Raw genomic sequence first — 19,215 nt, forward strand, 5'->3', positions numbered from 1 at the left:
CAGCCATTGAGTTACAAAGTAATTACTTTCAAATTAGCTATTCTCTAATGCTGTAAAAGATTCAACTTTTTTTATTTTGTACCGCGATAGCGCTTAATTAAAATTAAAATAAGTTCGTATGTGAAAGGGAAGTCTATCATCCAAACGGTATTCGACGAAATAATACATTAAATATAACTGATATTATTTGCAGGCAAAATTTTTAATACAACAATTGAAATTTAAATAATATCCCGTATTGCGTTATACGTTATATTCAAGTAATTGTGTGGGATTCCGAGTTTATGTAAGTTAGAGAGAACAGTTTCAATGAATGCGTTTTTTGTGAATGGCTTACATATTACCGTATCTCTATCGATGTAAGGATTTAAAACGCAAGGCAATATACGAAGCAGGAATATCAGCTTACTGCTTGAGATATAATTATTGTTGTAATAACGCGTTAATCAGATATTGGCCGCTGTTGACAAGTACGTAAACGTTTTCAAAGTTTCTTAGCTTCATTTAGGACTCTCTAAAAATCAGCATAGAGATACATGGTAGTTTACTACCAGTCGGTAGATTATATATTAATCATCCTCGTGTTTTAGTGCTTATCTGTCGATTCATCGAAACATATTACCGTATGTAAGAAAATTTTTACATTTACAACAACATTCTCATTGCACCTTTTTCAAAATTGAGTAATTCCAGTCTAAATCCGTCGGAACAAGGGCAAGTGCTTGAAAAATTATTCAAAGAACGAGTATGTTATATTTGGTGTTATTTCTGTATTTAACATCAATGCCTTATTATGGAGAAGAGTCTGCGCTAAAAAATTGAGGCGATTCTTTTACTAAGGTTTTCTACATTTAAACACGTATTTTTTTAATGTGAATGACATACACCCTGAAAATTTTTCTCTATGAAACATTGCTGTTTTTTGTTTTGTATTTGTAAACACGCGCTTTGTATCTACAATCTACATCTACGATTGATACGGAAAGAAAACATTGAATGTTAAAATAAACTTCGATGAAGGATTTGGTTTGGTGAGGTTAGAGCTCTCCGTAGGCTAATCCACGGCCATATGATCAACATCAACAAAACAACCTGTGACCCACCTCTTGGGTGCTTGGCAGAGGGTGACCAATGAACACCATGCAATATGTAAGACGACCCCCATATGTATACCGCATGTTCACAAATAATATTATACCAAATAACGACTAATGTCCGCCTATTATTGCAAAATAAAAACTTCCAACGGTTGGATATTCATGTATTAAATCCATGCAAGGTTTGCAGCAATGAAAAAATAAAAACATGCAATGATTTCTACATTTAAGCCCTCGATAACCTACATTTAAAATTCAATCCGTGCCACACAGGGTGAGATTTTGATTAATTGTGACTTTTTCGAAGTTAAAACCCGTTACCCACTGCTGATCATATTTGTGCTATAAATATACAAGTCTTCCCTACATCAACATAATACCCTGCGAGCCACCTCTAGGGTGTTTGGCAGGGGGTGATCAATCACCAGCATGCAGTATGCAATTGTACTCCCACATGCACACCACACAGTCCAAAAAACGTCCCGCATACTAACAAATATACTACCATATCCTGTTAGAAATAATAATAAAATTAGGAAACATGCATTAAGTTTTAGATAAGGTAGTAGGCTACACTACAAGTCATCTAATCTGTTTATGAGTTCTATCGCTGCCGTTATAATCTCTTATTGATCGTGGAAAAAAGACATCCTGAATCTATCTGTTCTACAATTTATCTCTCCTATTTTATTTATATGATCTGATCTTCCGAAGTATGTTGACGTCCGTAAGATATGGCTAACTTCATTAGAAAAGGCACTGCTCTTGAATTTATCTAAAAGGTTTAGTCTACTATTCAATCTACGGTCTGACAGAGACTCCCATCCGAGTTCATCTACGAGATCAGCTACAATAGCAAGACTATAGTAACGACTTTTGACGTAACTGGCAGTTATTCTTTGAATGCGTTCGAACCCTCTTATTAAGCCTATTTCATGAGGGTCCCAAACACTGGCAGTGTATTCTAAATGGGGTCTAACGAGGGAAAAGTAGCTAATTTTTCTCACTTTGTCGTCGCACTTTCCTAATATTCTTTTAACAAAACCCATTTTACAATTAGCTCGATTAGCTTGACCGGTTATTTCCCGAATATGTTTATTCCACGATAGATCATTATTGAGTCTAACAAAAGAGTCTAAAGGTAATGAGGAACATGCTTTCAAAATTAGTGCGTCAAATATTTTTATGAATCGCCAAGCGCTTCACTCTCCGCCTATGACGACCAACACATGACGACCACCGCGTCGTGGCGCTCAGACAGGAGGGCAAAGTTCGGCGACTCTGGCAAATTTACCCTATCAAGATTCCTCGCCGACGTCACGTCGCCCATTCCCGCGAAAGTCTTAAGTGCCGCTCAATGTTGTAAGAGCATCAGTCCAAACCTCGAGTTATGCGCTGCGAGTACTTGGGGAGAAAGATCGAGTACGAGACAGAAAGATCAAATTCGATGAAAATAAAAATACCTCAATGAAAGCAACGTGCTTCGTAAATAACATGCTTGGCAGCTCTTACAGAGATTCCAATTTTATTCCTGATTTTCAAGATATTTTGAGAGAGCCTAATTGTTATGGTGGAAACCGTGGAAACGATTGCAAGGATGAGATCAGGGAAATAGATTGCAGAACCGGTAGATATGAGATCGTTTTTTCCGCGTACAATAAGGGACCATAATACCTGCGATAGTTTAGCTCTATGATAGCTCGACTCGGACTTGGTCAAATAGGTTCAGCTTCTACAGTTAACAACTTGCTCTATTTCTCAATACTAGCAAGCTGCATGCATTTCTTAGTATGTTATAACTCGTGCATGAATCACTTTCTACGCTAACTTTTCGTATTATATCACTGCTTAGTAGTTTTATTTGCAAGGTACGTGTCCTCAACATTCACCAACTCCCTGGTTTGACTGTGTGTCGCTATCCTGTGTGCTTGGCCAGTGTCCGGCAAGCGAGTGCGTTTCTTATTACATCTACTACGAGGTACCATGAAAGCCACCACAATTTTATGGTACAAAGGTTATTTTCGAGTTTTCTCGGATTTGCAACAGAAACATTTCACCCTTAAGCTAACTTACTAAGTAAAACTTCGAGCAATACAGCCTTAGCTTCAGAAAAATCAGCCATCTTTATTCAAGCCTTACACCTTCGCATGACCTTATAAAGGAAGAAAATTTTCGCACGCACATAAATCATGGAAAACCTAAAGCCAAACGCGGATCTCGACGTCATTATCACACCCAAAAAGTATTTCCACTTAGATCATTATCAGATTGAGACTAAAAAGTGTTAAAAAAACTAAGGTGTTACATTTATCGCTTATCTTCTCTTTCGAATAAGACATCCCTGCATTCTCTATCAGAAATATGTTAGCTGAAAACATTTCAGCATCATTTCAACTCCAGAGCTTGGGTATACCTACTGTCCTCGTAACAACTAGATTTTAATCACAGAGCAATTTTATACTCGACAAAATTTTTGAAAGAATGAATACACGTGTATAAAAAAGAAGTTGTTAACTTTTTTGCTGTCGGTTCATTATAACTTCCTTTATTGTATATTCCTCATCTCCAACCTCACTTAAATTGGCTTTTACGATGGCTACTCGGGCGAAATATTTTGACGGCATCGTCAATTATATCCCTCCTTATAACGATCGATTTTATGGGGTACCTCCGCTTAACGACTGAATTTATGGTCGGCTGGTACCCAAGAAATCTATAACAGGAAAGGAATCGATGCCATGACAGCAAGACGTTCGGATATATGGAGCGAACATACGGACTTGATAGTGTGAAGAAAAGGGCGAATTCTCAGATAGTACAGCGAAACTGGCCGAAGGAAGAAAAAGAATAAAAACACCGATTATTTATTGAAGGAATTATTTCGCTGCGAAAGATGAACACAAGCTATGCTATGGAAAATTATTTTAAAACATACGTTTTACGGATTGCAAATTAATAACTCTAATTAAGTTGAGATAAAATTGCTTATGATTCCATATTCTTGCGTGCGTCTCACCTCAGATATAATAGAAATAAAATAATTATATAACGTGAAAATACACTATTAGCGTTCTCATTAATTGATGAAATAACGGGCGCAAAAGAGATTGATTATTTTTCTTATTCTAACGATGAATTTATTCATTGAGCTGATATAACGACATTTGAAATGGAATAGAATGAGCATTGACTTTTGCCTAAGATATTAATTTTTCCTCCACTTAATAGACAATTCACCATTTGCAGTAGTAATTGCCGACGAGTGTCCAGAGGCTTCACACAAAGCACCATATTTCCAACTTCTTAAAAGTTACAGGAGATTGCCTCAACTTCCAACGTGGGGGCGTAGCTCAGATGGTAGAGCGCTCGCTTAGCATGTGAGAGGTACCGGGATCGATACCCGGCGCCTCCAAGTTTTACTCCACTGCAAGTTCCGATTTTTATGATTTTATTGAACTTACCACATTTATTGGGAATCGGCTAGAAGGACAGGTATGTCCTAATTTCAGCAAAACCAATGGCGAGGAGAAAATTTATTTCTTTTTCCGTTGACGACTAGATTTCGCCAACAAATACCACGAAATTCCTCCAATGGACAGCGATTTCATCCATACTATGACAGTGGCCTGAACATATAAATTAATATACTGCGTATTTATTTATTGCATTGTTCAACGTAGTTTTAGGCATTCCTTGGGAGAATATAAAAATACGGTGGAGTACTTAAACTCCCTATATGACACTTTTAACGATTCAAGAATAAATATAGGTTAGTGGTACTTTGGTGGGGCCAAGAACTAGCCAGGTATACCGGACCGAATGCAGATGAAATAATTATTCTTAATTCAAATTAATTTGGTTTCACTTATCCAACGTAGAGATAATATTTTTCAGTACAACAACACCTTCAACTGGTTCGCGTAGCAGGTCGCTACATAAGAAATAACGCGTAAAATGTGTACATTGGCGAGCAATCATAATATTCATAATAAGTGCGATGTCTTTTTTCCTCGATTATGACGGCAGCGTGAGAACTCACAAATAGATTAGATGAATTGTAGTGTAGCCTACTAACTTATGTATACCTTAATGCATGTTTCTCAATTTTCTTATAATTTCTAACAACATGTTTTCATCTACATCTACACAATACCCTGCGTGCCACACTTTTTAATTCCAAAACTCAACTACCGACCATGGTTTAAACACATTGCGACATTTTCAAGGTCTTTGTTGAAAGGTTGTCTCACAGGGTATGTAGATGAAGATTATATTATACAACATTCAACGTAAGCGGCGAAAACTCATCTCCTGCCCCACACACATTGCTGCATTCCTGGTGTGGAGTGTGCAGTCACCCCGTGCCACACACCCTAGTGATGGCATGCACGGTACCTCGAAGACGTAGATGTATTTCAAACTTAATGACATTAAGATATGCGGGCGTTAAACATTTTTAATGTGTAGTTTATCGAAGGCTAGAGTGCGTCTCCTATTCATGGTGCACAATAATTTTCTCTGCGTGATCTCGGTACGAATACTTTATAAATTGGCGGAGGGAGAATAACGGACGTAGAGCCGCTGATTATGAGGTCAAAAGAGTGTCAAGAGGAAATATTCTCTCGCTGCTCCAGCGTGAGCGTCCGGCGATGTAAAATCATGCATTGATTGCGACTGCGTGCTTTGAGCTCTCATTCACCGGATTTATAGCCGCGGGAGTGCACTTAATGGTCAACTCGCTGCCGGCGAGCGGAACAAACAAGTTCAGAATCAATCGAAGGGATCAAGCCAAACGCACACAATAAATTGAAAATCATCCGCGCTCCTCGCTGGACATGGAAGTTAATTGATTTTTGCAGTACAATCCGAAAGCCGCTGACGAAACAAGAAGAAATTTGTGCTAGATATTCTGAGAGAACCTAATTAATCTCTGTCGGACTGTAGATTTAAAAATAGACTAAACCTTTTAGATAAATTCAAGAGCAGTTTCTTTTCTGACGAAGTTAACCATATCTTACGGACGCCAACATACTACGGAAGATCAGATCATATAAATAAAATAAGCGAGATAGATTGTAGAACAGACAGATTCCGAATGTCATTTTTTCCACGATCAATAAGAGATTATAACGGCAGCAATAGAACTCGTAAATAGACTGCATGACTTGTAGTGCAGCCTACTAACCTATGTAAAAATTAATGCATGTTTCCTAATTTAATTATTATTTCTAACAACATATAGTGGTATAGTTTGTTAGTATACAGGACGTTTTTTGGACGATGTGGTGTGAATGTGGGAGTCCAAATGCATGCTGCATGCTGGTGATTGATCACCCCCTGCCAAACACCCTAGAGGTGGCTCGCAGGGTATTATGTAAATGTAGATGTAGACGAAACAAGAAGAAATTTGTGCTAGATATATTGAGAGAACCTAATTATTATGCTAGACCCGCTAACATGGATAAGATTGGGGAAATAGAAATCAGAACCTACAGATTTAAGATGTCATTTTTTCCCCGCACAAAAAGAGACTACAATACTTGCAATAGTTGAGCTGTAGGATAGCTTCACTCGGAATAGGTGAAATAGGCTAAAGATAAAAAATGCGTAATAAATAATTTTTATACTGAAATAAATATAGGAGTACTAATACTGGAATAATACGTATGAAATCGATTTTGGCATGAATTGGTGAAAGTTCGATATACCTCTAATCTACATCTACAAAATACCCAGCGTGCCAATTCTAGGGTCTTAGGCAGGGGGTGATTAATCACCAGCATGCATCATGCAATTTGGACTCCCACATGCACACCACACGGTCCAAAAAACGTCACGCATACTAACAAATTATTCTACCATATGCTGATAAAAATAATAATACAATCCACAAATGGTAATTTCCACACTTTTTAATACCAAAACTCAACTACCGACCATGGTTTAAACACACTGTGTAATTTTCAAGGTCTTTGTTGAAAGGTTGTCTCACAGGGTATGTAGATGAAGATTATATTACACAACATTCAATGCAAGCGGGGAAAACTCATCTCCTACCAAACACACACTTGAAATAATTAGATTTGATGACTTGCGGTGTACACTACTAAATTATGTATAAAATAATGCATATTCCTGAATTTTATTATTATTTCTGACAGCATGTGGTAGTCTAATTTTTTATTATTCGTGACGTTTTTTGGACCGTGTGATGTGCATGTGGGAGTCCAATTGCATGCTACATGCTGTTGATTGATCATCCTCTGCCAAACACCCTAGAGGTGGCTTGCAGAGTGTTATGTAAGTAGATACCTCCTAGGGAATAATGAACATCACATCACAATGAATGCGTCACGAAAACAGCAACAACATCCAACCGGTGACTCACGATTAGGAACCGCTACTCATTATATCACGTATTGCCTTAAATACCTAAACCTATTCATAAGAAATCAACATTTTTTGAAGGCATGAAGCCAGAAAGTCATCGGCATGCATTCCTTACTGGATGCCTCATGCTTATTTCTTGGAAATGCTAAAGAAGAGAATGGCCGTAGGATGGGTCAATATTCACAAACCCCGTACAATACGAATACCTGAGCAGACTATAAGTCTCCCGGGCAGACAAGATAGAAGCCATCTACTGCCTGATTAGCTCAACTTGGTGACTTATCCATGCGAGCTAAGGGTAGCTTTTCCGAGAAACGGAGTGACAATGAACATGGATACCCCGCAGGGCCACCATTGAGATGGGATCGACTGCTTTTGTGTTCCGGAGAGACATGGGATAGGAGAGGATTTGCGGTCAATTCTGCACACAGATAAGTGAAGGGACCTGTTTGCGATCGTCAAGAGGCCTGGAAAACGACTTCCAAGAAAATCCGTGACTCGCCATGAGTCTAATAACCCGTTGACGTGATGTAAACAGGGTAAAGCGATCCATAGGAAGGAAGCACAACAGGCTAACAAGCCCCGAGGATATGTTTACATGGATGAGACCGAGGACCTCTTCCACGGCGCTTTAGCGAGGTCCCTGAATAACGGTATGTGCTGAAAATAAGAGCCATTTTGGAGACGCTTAGCTGCGATTGCACTCTGGACATTTACCAACCTGCATTATCATGGCTACACCTAATTAATTAGCGTAGATAAATGCTAAATGTCAGGTCAAGTAATTATGAATTAGGATATTCAGTAGTATTTAATATTTTATATCTATAATAAATGCAAATTTTAAAATAAAATAGACTAAACCAACGATGTATATTAAAGAGCATCTTATTTTCCGACGACGTTAACTAAAGACAGAATCACTGCTGGCTAGATCGTACTTCGCAAATCATAAACTGTTGAAAAATTAATTGGTCGGAAGAAATATAAAACTTAAATTATATAAGACTGTGATAAGACCTGTTGCCAATTATTGATGCGAATGCAGTTATTATGCGCAATATTTTTATTACCGTGTGGTGTGCGTGTGTGCTCTTATATGCTGCATACTGGTGATTGATCACCGCCTGCCAAACACCCTAGAGGTGGATCGCTCGTATAACGTAGGGGTAGTTAAGCACCACATTTTATGCAGCCGTTACGATTAGCGACATAATAAACATAGCTCCATTTTCTACATTGAGCTGAAGGGCATACAATAAAACACGACTAAAAATATAAGACAATTTTTTATCGGGTTATAATGCATCATTACTTCATATTTTATGCCGGCCTCAGTAGCGGCGGGGTTAAATCGCGGCCAAACAAGAGGTCGTGGGTTTGAGTCCCACCTGTGTAGGTTGCCCATATCCAGGACATGGTTGTTCGCGCACGCCTAATTGTCACTTTTGATGAACAAACCGGATGTAAAATGGTCAATATGTGCTGTATTAGTAGGCATGGGAATGAAATAAAAATAAATAAAAAATAAAATATTTTTCCTTTCTCGAGTTAAAAACTAGCGTCTTCATCGAATGTCTATATCTACATCTACATAATATCCTGCGAGCCACCTCTAGGGCGTTTGGCAGGGGTGACAAATCACCAACAAGCAGCATGCAAGAGGACCGCCACATGCACACCGCACGGTCATTTAAATATTACGCATACTAGCAAAATATACATTCTTATTCATAAAAAAACTTGCTAATGGTTAAATATCCACTAAGAGGTATAATTTTAATAAGACAAAATTAGCGGACATTATTAGACACGGTTTTATGTAGGTGTAAGTACATAAAGGACACAAATACATCCATATTACCCTCTATATCACCTTAAGGGTGTACTTATAAATGATCCTTTTCGTTCAGTCTCCGGCCATCACTCTCTAATGCACCGTACTTTCTCTTATTGACCCATGCGGTGACAATTTCAAGGCTGAGTCTTCGTCGTCGGCAGCCCAGCGGGGGTGGATAGCTGTCTATGTCGCTCGTGATACATGATTAACGCGGGGAAGATGTCTGCATCGGGCTAAAGGGAGTTCCTGCATCCCTTTCATTGAACATACCACGGCTGGGAAGCAAGCTGGACCGTCGCACATGGGGAGATTTATGGGCGCATGTCCACGACTCGCCACAAATTAGTTCCAAAATGAAGGAATAGGGAGAGATAAGTAGCTAGATATAGAACGCAAAACTGAACGTACAGGGAATATTGATTATCTGCTAGAAAGGATGAGCAGTTTGTAACAATCCTAAATATTATCACAGTCTTTTTCAATAGTTTGGTATAAGCTCTGTTAATAATAATAATAATAATAATAATAAATTTATTGTTCTAGGACCTTGTCCTATGGAACATATCAAATTTTACAGTTAAGTCTCTGCAGTGAACAACATAGAAAAAGTGAAAATACAATTTAACAGTATTAATGACAAATATATTACAGTATTTTAATTACAATCTTATTTTTCGAGTAAATAAACAAATATTTTCATTTTGAATTGATTAACTAATTCATTAATTAATTAATTTCTCGGTTTTTTATAATCCAGAAAAAGTTTTTTTAGATTTTCTCCTTGTGTAACTGCGGCGAATTATGTCCCTTTAATTGATAATATTTTTTATTTCCGGGGTTATCCATGGAAGTTGGTTTCGTTTCGGAGTAAAACTTTTTAGTGGGACATGAATATCTAATAATTGATTTAAATTAATCATAAGGGTTGATACCTTGGTATCTACAGAATTGGTGGACATGAAGTCTGCCCATGGCATATTATCAAATTCTTCTTGAAAATTACGGAGAACAAATTTACTGAAATCGCGGTAGCAAATTACCTTCTCTTTCATTTTTGGCACCTTAAGATTAAATTTTATGTATATTAAATCATGATCAGATAAGAAAGGAACTGGATTAATACTGTATCTACAGTGATATATGAGGCATCATTTTAAACGCTGAATAACCGGCTTCTGACGAAAAACACAATCTCAAATTTCAAAATTTACCCATTAATTTGACTTAATAGTTTCGATTTTTCAATATCGATTACCCGCTAGAGGTATATCGATTCCTACCAATTTCTTTATTTTAAACTTCGAAAAAAAGGTTTAAAACCCGTTAAGTCCATAACAAAATCATATGAACGTAGCATATGCAGTCAAAAATATTTCAAATAAAATCTAAGTAAAAATGGGAAATTTTCGCCCGGGTCAGCAAGGGTATTATTAACTCAGTTGTATACCCTCCACCCAATTATGAGTTTCTTCTCGCTTTACAGCACATTAATTTATTACAAGTTTTATCAGATCAAAAAATAAATAAATAAGAGAAATGGACTGTAGAACAAATTGATTTAGAATATCCTTTATTCGCGAACCATAACAAACTATAACGGCAGATTTTAGGACTTATTAATAAGTTAGTTGACTGGTAGTGTAGCTGACTTACTTATGCATGGTTTACCTTAATGCATGTTTCTGAATTTTACCATTATTCTAACAGCACGCATTGCACGTTCCAGCTTCATATACAGATGGACTTCATGAGTAGCATAAATATTAATGCCATAGTTAACGTGCCATATCATATGCAGCGTACATGTTGCATAGTGCATATTAATGAAAAGTAAATGTTAACCATCTGGCGAATGTTGGTAGGTCTAGACATTTTAAAATAAAATATCATACGTAGGGTCTCGATTAATGCCATAGCTTACGTGTCAGTGGCATAGCCAGGAATTTCGTTCAAGGGGGGCATCCAAAATCAGGGAGGGGAATTTTTTAAAAACAAGGCACCAAGTAGAAGGTTTTAAACTAATTTTAACACTTTTCACTATCGAAAAAACTTCATTTTTCTCTTTCGTAAATTCATGATTTTTCAAACATTTTGTTTTCTTTTATGAAGCGAAGTAAATGTATTTTTATATTTAGGGTCGGGGGGTCTGGACCCACTGGATCCTACCCCTCGCTACACCACTGTTACAAGTCACATATATCGTGCATGTTGGGTAGTGCATGTTTGTGGAAGTAAACTTTAATCCCCATCATGTGCATGGCGTATGGCGTAAGTTGGTGACGGTTCACCCTCTGCCAAACACCTCTGTAGGTGGCTGGCAGGGTAATAAGCAGTTGTAGATTTAGAGACTAAATTAGCATTAATACCAGCTAGGTTTCAAGCAAGTGCTTTCTGTCCAAACACATGCAGCCCCAAAACTTTCGTGGTAATAAACCTAGCGAGTATTTTACGACCTAGAAGTAGATTTAAGATGCAGACAAGGTCTCTCTCTAGGCTAGTCAATCCCAGGCGCACGGATGCTGGAATACTTTATACCCTTTACCTCCTTCCCCCAATAATTTCCACGCCAGAATATTAGGTCGGGTTTTTAAGACCGGTGACCTAACCTTCCCCACCAGTCCCCTTAATTTTGATCGGATCAAATCACTTCGCAAACTTTTCTAATAAATCAACCCCCCAAACCCTTCCCTCTCGCGATTTCCACGGGCGACGGAGACAGCTCTGAGCTGATAAATTATATTCAGTGACCTGACAAAATGAAAAAAAAGGTAACCCCCTTCGAGTCGACCCCGGAAAAAGCACTGAAAAGTAATTGTTCCCTTTCTATTCTTTTTTCTTTAAAAAAACTGGGTGTGCCAGGAAAACGTGTGTGGTGGACGTAAAAAATGTCCAATCGCAATTCATTTCACTACCGTCCGGTAGCATCATGACCCGATCACAATTCAGTCCTTTCTTTCGCTAATAAAAACTTACCGTATGCTACCTATTTTACCAATTACGGAGGCAATAAAACTTAAACATAACACTATTTGTAATTCCCCAACATAAACTCATGTAGGTGATATTGTCGCCTGATTTTTTTATGTTTCCGAATTTTCTTAGTGTTTCTAAATTTAATTTTTGTGTATTATAGCTTTATTGACGGATTATCTTCGTGAGTAGTTGGAAAGTTTTGCCTTTGCATGAATTTGAAAGTGTAATATGTTAGCATGCGTAACATTTTTATGTACGTGCAGTGTGCAAGTAGGAATTCTATTGTATGCTGCATGCTGGTAAGTGATCAACCCCTGCCAAACACCCCAGAGGTGGTGCAGGGTATCATGTAGATGTAGATGCTGGTGATTGATCATCCCCTGACAAGCACCCTAGAGGTGGCTCACAATTCAGTCTTTTCTATCCCTACTAAAAATGCACCGTATGCTACCTATTCTACCTACTACGCAGACAATAACACTATTTTAATAAAAGATGAAAGCACTTTTCCATAAGACTGGAAAAGTGCTGCAATCTTTTATTTAAATGTGCCGAACTTTCAACGTATAACGGCAGAATCTGTTGAACTTAATAACAATATTTGTAATTCCCCGCACGTAACACATGTGCCAATGAGTCACAACTAGAATAATTCAAGACTGGTGCATCAATCTTAATAGACAAGGCTGCAAATTTAGGTTTAACTTCATGACTAAACTTAAGACGGCAATTTACTCCGCGGAAGATTCACCAGAACTTTCCTTCAGAAAGACCCTCGTGGCAAAGGGTTTGCCTTACTTCAGGGCCGATCCCCTTCTCATTAAGGAATGAGAATAAAAAAATGCAAAATAATTCATCAACCCCTTCTTACGAGGCTAGCATGCTCACAAGCCTCTCTCCTCGTGGCCTCTGATCTTCGCCTCCCCAGTGAGAGTTTAAAGGATTCTGAAAAAAGAAGACAGTCTCTCGTGGTAAACAGGTGCACCATTCATCAAAAGGGGCCCTTTGAGTAGGAGGCGTATAAACCCTGGTGTGTGATACGCATTTTTATTCTTTACAAACTTTTGCCAAACGGGGAGAACACTAGCACCTTCGCCACAATGAGCTTACGAACAAATTTTTAGATAGTGCACTAAAAAGTTCTTTCCGTCACCATAAGAATATTTTCAATTTCTACAACTATAAAGATACATCTACACGATAACTTGCGAGCCACTTCTAGGGTATTTGGCAGGAGGAAAATATATCTCCCTTACGTAGTGCCGTGATTTTAACAGCTGATTAGTCGCCGAATTCTCTCATGTATCTACATCTACATTATACCCTGTGAACCACCTCGTGCCAAACTCATTATAGGAGGCTAGCAGCCTAGTGAATGCTGCTGATTGGTGACACCCTTGTCAAACACCTTAAAGGTGGCTCGCAGGGTATCATGTACAATTACGAGTAAGTATTGCATCTACATAATACCCTGAGAGCAATGGTGTCATGCTGCCCCCCATGAAAAAATTGTATTAACCTGTTTCAAATTTTTATACATTCTTATAAATTGCCATGGTAATGTATAAGAATGTATAAAAATTTGAAACAGGTTTATACAATTTTTTCATAGGGGGCCGGAACACGCTGGAACGCTATTCCGGCACTGGTTAACAAAAGACATAATAGTCAAATAACACTTTTACCGATTTTGTTGCCTTAAAATTTCTAATATATCGATGCCTAAATTCTAACAGCACGTATCTCAAAATTTGGCCGGTCTGAGTTAATGCAATATATTGATATAATATAATATTGATATAATACTGATAAAAAAATGAAATGCGAGCAAAAAAACTACTCTTTGTTTGCAAATTTATGCTTCTTCTTCAGTTTTACGTATTTTTGGTTTTTAATTTAAATTAAAATTACAAACAATTTAAAAATTAATCGTATTTTTTTTGCTCTTCTGAAAAGTTGCCATTTTTGATATACGTGTTCTTAGAACTTAGGCATCGATATAAATTCATAACCAAAACAAAAAAATGTAACAAAATGTAAATAATGACTTGTAATAAACAAAATACACAGAGCAATATTTCACTACTAAATAAAGCTGCGGAAAGTTCGTTCCGGCACTGCTTATTTTTGCCATGACGTCACTGCCTGATAGTCACCTCTAGAATGTTAGTCAGATGATGATCAATCACCAGCATGTACGTGGATTCCCTCATGCGCACCATACGGTAGTAAAAATGTTACGCATATTTACAAATTATACTTCCACGCCCATGCAATGGCAAACTTGACAAATATTTATGAAGGCAATCTGTCAGTGATGCTAGAACGTGCAAGACTTCAAAAGATGTCTCAATCTTAGTGAAGAGATCTCGGGATCGCCACCGGGTCAGGAACTCCTTAACTGCCGACGTTTCGATGTCCGACTCGGTCATCGTCCTCACGGCTGTGACGTCTCACACACGACGTCTCAATCGTTTATTCTAAAGGTGCGTTTACACTGTGTAACATGATATATATAAAAAAATTTACATATAACATGTTTTACGAAAAGGTTACATATCCGTGTAACATGTTAAATGTAACTTTGTGTTATAAAACAAAAATTCGTGTTATACAACAAGTGTTTGGTTTCCCGCTTCCTGTTGGAAATAAAAAACTTGTTGTATAACCGAATTTTTGTTTTAAAACACAATGTTACATTAAATTTGTTACACAGATTTGTTAATTTTTCGGAAAACATGTCATATTAACTTTTTCAATATAACATGTTACACAGTTTAAACGCAGCTTAAGGGACGTGCTCTATAGACCCAACGCCCACGTGTTTGGTCTCAGATTATCGAAGAGATTCCCTTGAAATAAAAATAAACACAGTCTCCCAGGTCAGTTTTGAATCACCTCCATTACGAGCGCTGACGGAACACAAATGCCCCCTCTCCCCCCCTCCCGCGTTAATAGCAACTCGCTACGCCCTCGCCCAACAATGTTCACGATTAAATAGAGACCAGAGGAAAAAGAGAGATGCGTTTAGCGTTTGAAAAACAAAAGAAGCGTGCCGAGCGGAGACATTTCCCGAAATAAACATTCGAATGGCGGGGAGCGTGAGTAAGCGGGGAGGATGTTAGCACGCCCTCTAGGGGCGCGTGGGGACGGTGCTGCGGCTAAGTTAGTGTGTCCATCCCAACGAGATGAGTATTTATAGTGGCCTTCGCGTTCAGTGCACCACGCGAGATGACGTTAAAGAGCCTCGTTGCACCTGAGGGCAAAACGTACCACGTCCTCAGCGGCGGTTTCAAAACTCCTCCGAAACTAAAATGGAAAACCACCGGGAATAGATGCAGCCTCGTATATGTATACTGTGGGGAAGCTACGTCTACATCTATGAGGTATCTTATAAGCCACCACCGTTTTATCGTATAAGCTACCAGGCGTTTGGCACGGGGTGATTCCACACTAGTCATGCAGCACTCATCCTAGCCTTAGCAAAAAACGTGCTCGCTTACCTACATCTATATGTCACGACAAAAAGTGCAGCGTTTCCAGTCCAGCGACAGTCTGTTACACGAGTTAAGATAGGAATCTTTATGTGAGCGTAGATTGAAGTATAGGTTGAATTTACTTAGTAAATACGAAGAAGATATTTTCTCAGACGACGTGAAACATATCCTTCCTTTACCGTCGTACTAAGTATGGACACGTGATCATGAGAAGAAAATAAAAGAAATAGACTGCAGAACAGAGAGATTTAAAATGTCTTTCTTCTCTCGTACTATTAAGGATAGAAACGTTGTCTCAATCAATAGGAATAAAGGCGTCGCTCGCAAGGAAACTCATTGCATGTGACTTTTTCATAAGTTCTTGCCTTGCATGTATTTGCTGTAGGAATTTCAAACCATTGGCAAGTTTTATATTATGAATATGCATGTAGGTATATTTCGCTAGTATGCGAATTGACCGTGCGATGACCTCTTAGATAAACTCGGATGGTAATCTCTGTCAGACTACATTGAAAAATGGACTAAACCTTTTAGATAAATTCAAGAGCAGTGTCTTTTCTAACGAAGTTAGCCATATCTTACGAACGCCAACATAAAACGGAAGATCAGATCATATAAATAAAATAAGAAAGATAGACTGTAGAACTGACAGATTCAGAATGTCTTTTTTTCCACGATCAATAAGAGATTATAACGGCAGCGATAGAACTCACAAACAGATTAGATGACTTGTAGAGTAACTTACTAACTTATGTATACCTTTATGTATTTTCTGAATTGTATTAGTATTTCTAGCAGCATACGGTGACATAATTTGTCAGCATGCGAAACGTTTTATGGACCGTGTGGTGTGCATGTTGGAATCCAATTGCATGCTGCATACTGGTGATTGATCACCCCCTGCCAAACACCCTATGGTTGGCTCGCAGGGTGTTATAGATGTAGATGTAATAGTGGATGAATCATATTTTTATTGTATTGAATTTGTTTTGAAGATGTTCCCAGATGATGTAGATTTTATCGGTAAATCGATGCTCGCTCAGTGATATGTGGAAAATATGAATCTCAAGCGATTGACAAAGTATTCCAAAAATTGTTTCGTCATTTCGCTTAGAGAACGTTAGCAGCAAGCGGAGGCGTGATGCAGGGTTGGCCGTGCACGATTACATTTTAGGCTGAGTGGTCCATAAAACTCCACGCTTAGGAAACTATCATCCTAGACAAATCGTAGGTTCAAGCAACTGGAAAGCGGGGTAAGTTCCCTTCAGTACCCTGAGGATCGTATAAAAGAAAAGAAAAACCTTTTCCGCTCCACTCCCACACGCTACAACGAAGCAGAATGATCGCAATGGCTTTTTCCCTCTCTTTTTCTTGCCTCGCCTCTTCAGCAGCGCCGTGAGGAATTGAGCAAAATGGTCCGGGCGACGTTCATCGCATTGTTGCGCTACATTTCAGCTGCGCGTCGGTTGTGTTCCGATCGGGTGGGGTGAAAAGGTAGAGCTCGAACGAAAGAGAGATGGCAGGTAACGGGTGGTCGCTTGAGGGGCGGAAAAAATTCGTCAGTTCCGCCTCCGGGCTCGTATTTTGAAGTGGGCTGGGGTGATCTCCCTACCACTATAAAACCCAAACCCCTCGAACAGCCCAAAAGGTAGTAGTAAATACATTTAACGTTATTAGATTTACATATCGATGGCTGAGTACTAACAACACGTATCTCAAATTCGGCCATTTTGAGACAGGTATCCTAAACAAAGTGTAATAACTTTTAAAAAAATAAAATACAAGCAAATAATAACTCTTTGTTCGCAAATGAATGCTCAGTTTTATGAACTTTTGGTTTTTAATTTCAGTGTACAATCATATACATTAATCGTTTTTTTTTGCTCTACCAAACAGTTGCTATTTTTGAGATACGTGTTGTTATAACTTAGCCATCGATATACTTCACGATATCAGAAAAAAGACAGAGGATGACATAAAACATATCAACTCGATTGAAATTATTTATTTATTTGTGAAAATATTCCACCGTTTAAGGTAGGTTTCCATGGAGTACTTGAGAAGTAGATAGTAGGAGACTAGTTGTTCCAAAGGTCGTTTTACACGGGGCAAGTCATTTCGCAATCTGACGTATGTACGAAGGTGCAGTCAAAATTGCGTCGTGTAAAGCGGTGAATTGCTAGAACGCATGCGTGAATGCATGGATGCGAGAAGGCAACAGCCCCTGCTCAAATTGCGGGCTCTCAATCTCACAATATTAAAAATATTTTCAGCACAAACCTCCGCAATGACATGCCTCGAGCAAAACTGCCTTAATAGGCCGAAATACGCGTCGTTTTCTTATATGTCCTCAGATTATGATGCATTTTACCCTGGGCCAAAATACTGACTTAGACAGGAAAAGGAATGGCATAACTTGATCGGATGAAAAAAAAATCTGACGTACACGTGTCAATGAGTAGGAAATAAACGTAGGTTAGTGCCTGTTGGGCGGAAATACCCTCAGCCTTAGACCACAGAGGTGGCTCGTATATTACGATGCAGATGTGGATGAACTGTTTTCGAGGATGCAGATCGCGAACTTGTAATTCTATGTCAGACAGAATTTTTACTGACATATTACAGATCTGCAATGGTAATAAGAATATTTTTGATGGTGGAAAGGTTTTTTTGAAGTCTAATCATGCCTCTGCTGCTCAATTTTTTAAATAATATTTTTCGTTAACATCGCATTCCTTAGTGCTACAAACAAGACATTTATTATTTTATTTTTTTCCTAAATCATTTAAAATTATAAATATAAATCAGAGCAATAACTGCCAACAAGTAAGCATAAACAATGCTCATAAGTATAAATATAAAATTAAGCAATATTATCGTGACGCTAGAAAAAACACTTGGCAATATCATAAAATTTAAACAATTTTTTACGTACATAAACTACCTGCTATATTTGAAAAAGGGTGGTCCAGATGTTGATGTCTGAAACGAGCTGATGGATCATGAGAGGTATCTCTTAAGGCCGTTTTACACGGTGAATTTTCCAGGCCAGGAAATACATTTTACATCATTTAGGCACTTGAAATTTGCGTTCCACTATTAATTCTGCGGTAAATAATTACAGCACGGAGAACATTAGTCTGTATGCTATAAAATTTTCAGAGGCTTTGCGGGGGGATCTATCCCCTCATCCCCCCATAGTTACGCCACTGCGCTACATATGACACATAATCTATGGGATTAATCTATGCATTACTTATTAAGGCAGTCTGCCTGTGAAACTAGAAACCACAGAGCATGCAATTATAAATTCTAGGAAATTCATAAATATGCACACAATAAGGATTACATAAATTAGCAAGCTACGCCACCAGTTAACTAACCTGAAGAAAGATTTGGTGCATTCATAGTGAATAGA

At 38.2% G+C, this 19,215-nt stretch overlaps 1 protein-coding gene and 1 non-coding gene across 2 annotated transcripts in view; one reads left to right on the plus strand and one right to left on the minus strand.

The window, feature by feature from the left end:
- The window catches only part of LOC124167628 (facilitated trehalose transporter Tret1-2 homolog), a 551,764-nt gene that overhangs the window by 500,336 nt on the left and 32,213 nt on the right, over positions 1–19,215 (minus strand). The window lies entirely within an intron of this gene.
- Trnaa-agc lies at positions 4,437–4,509 on the plus strand. The gene has a single exon. It is a non-coding gene; the product is annotated as a tRNA-Ala (tRNA).

This window comes from Ischnura elegans, chromosome 11, assembly GCF_921293095.1.
Source record: "Ischnura elegans chromosome 11, ioIscEleg1.1, whole genome shotgun sequence".
NCBI classification, from domain to species: Eukaryota; Metazoa; Arthropoda; class Insecta; order Odonata; family Coenagrionidae; genus Ischnura; species Ischnura elegans.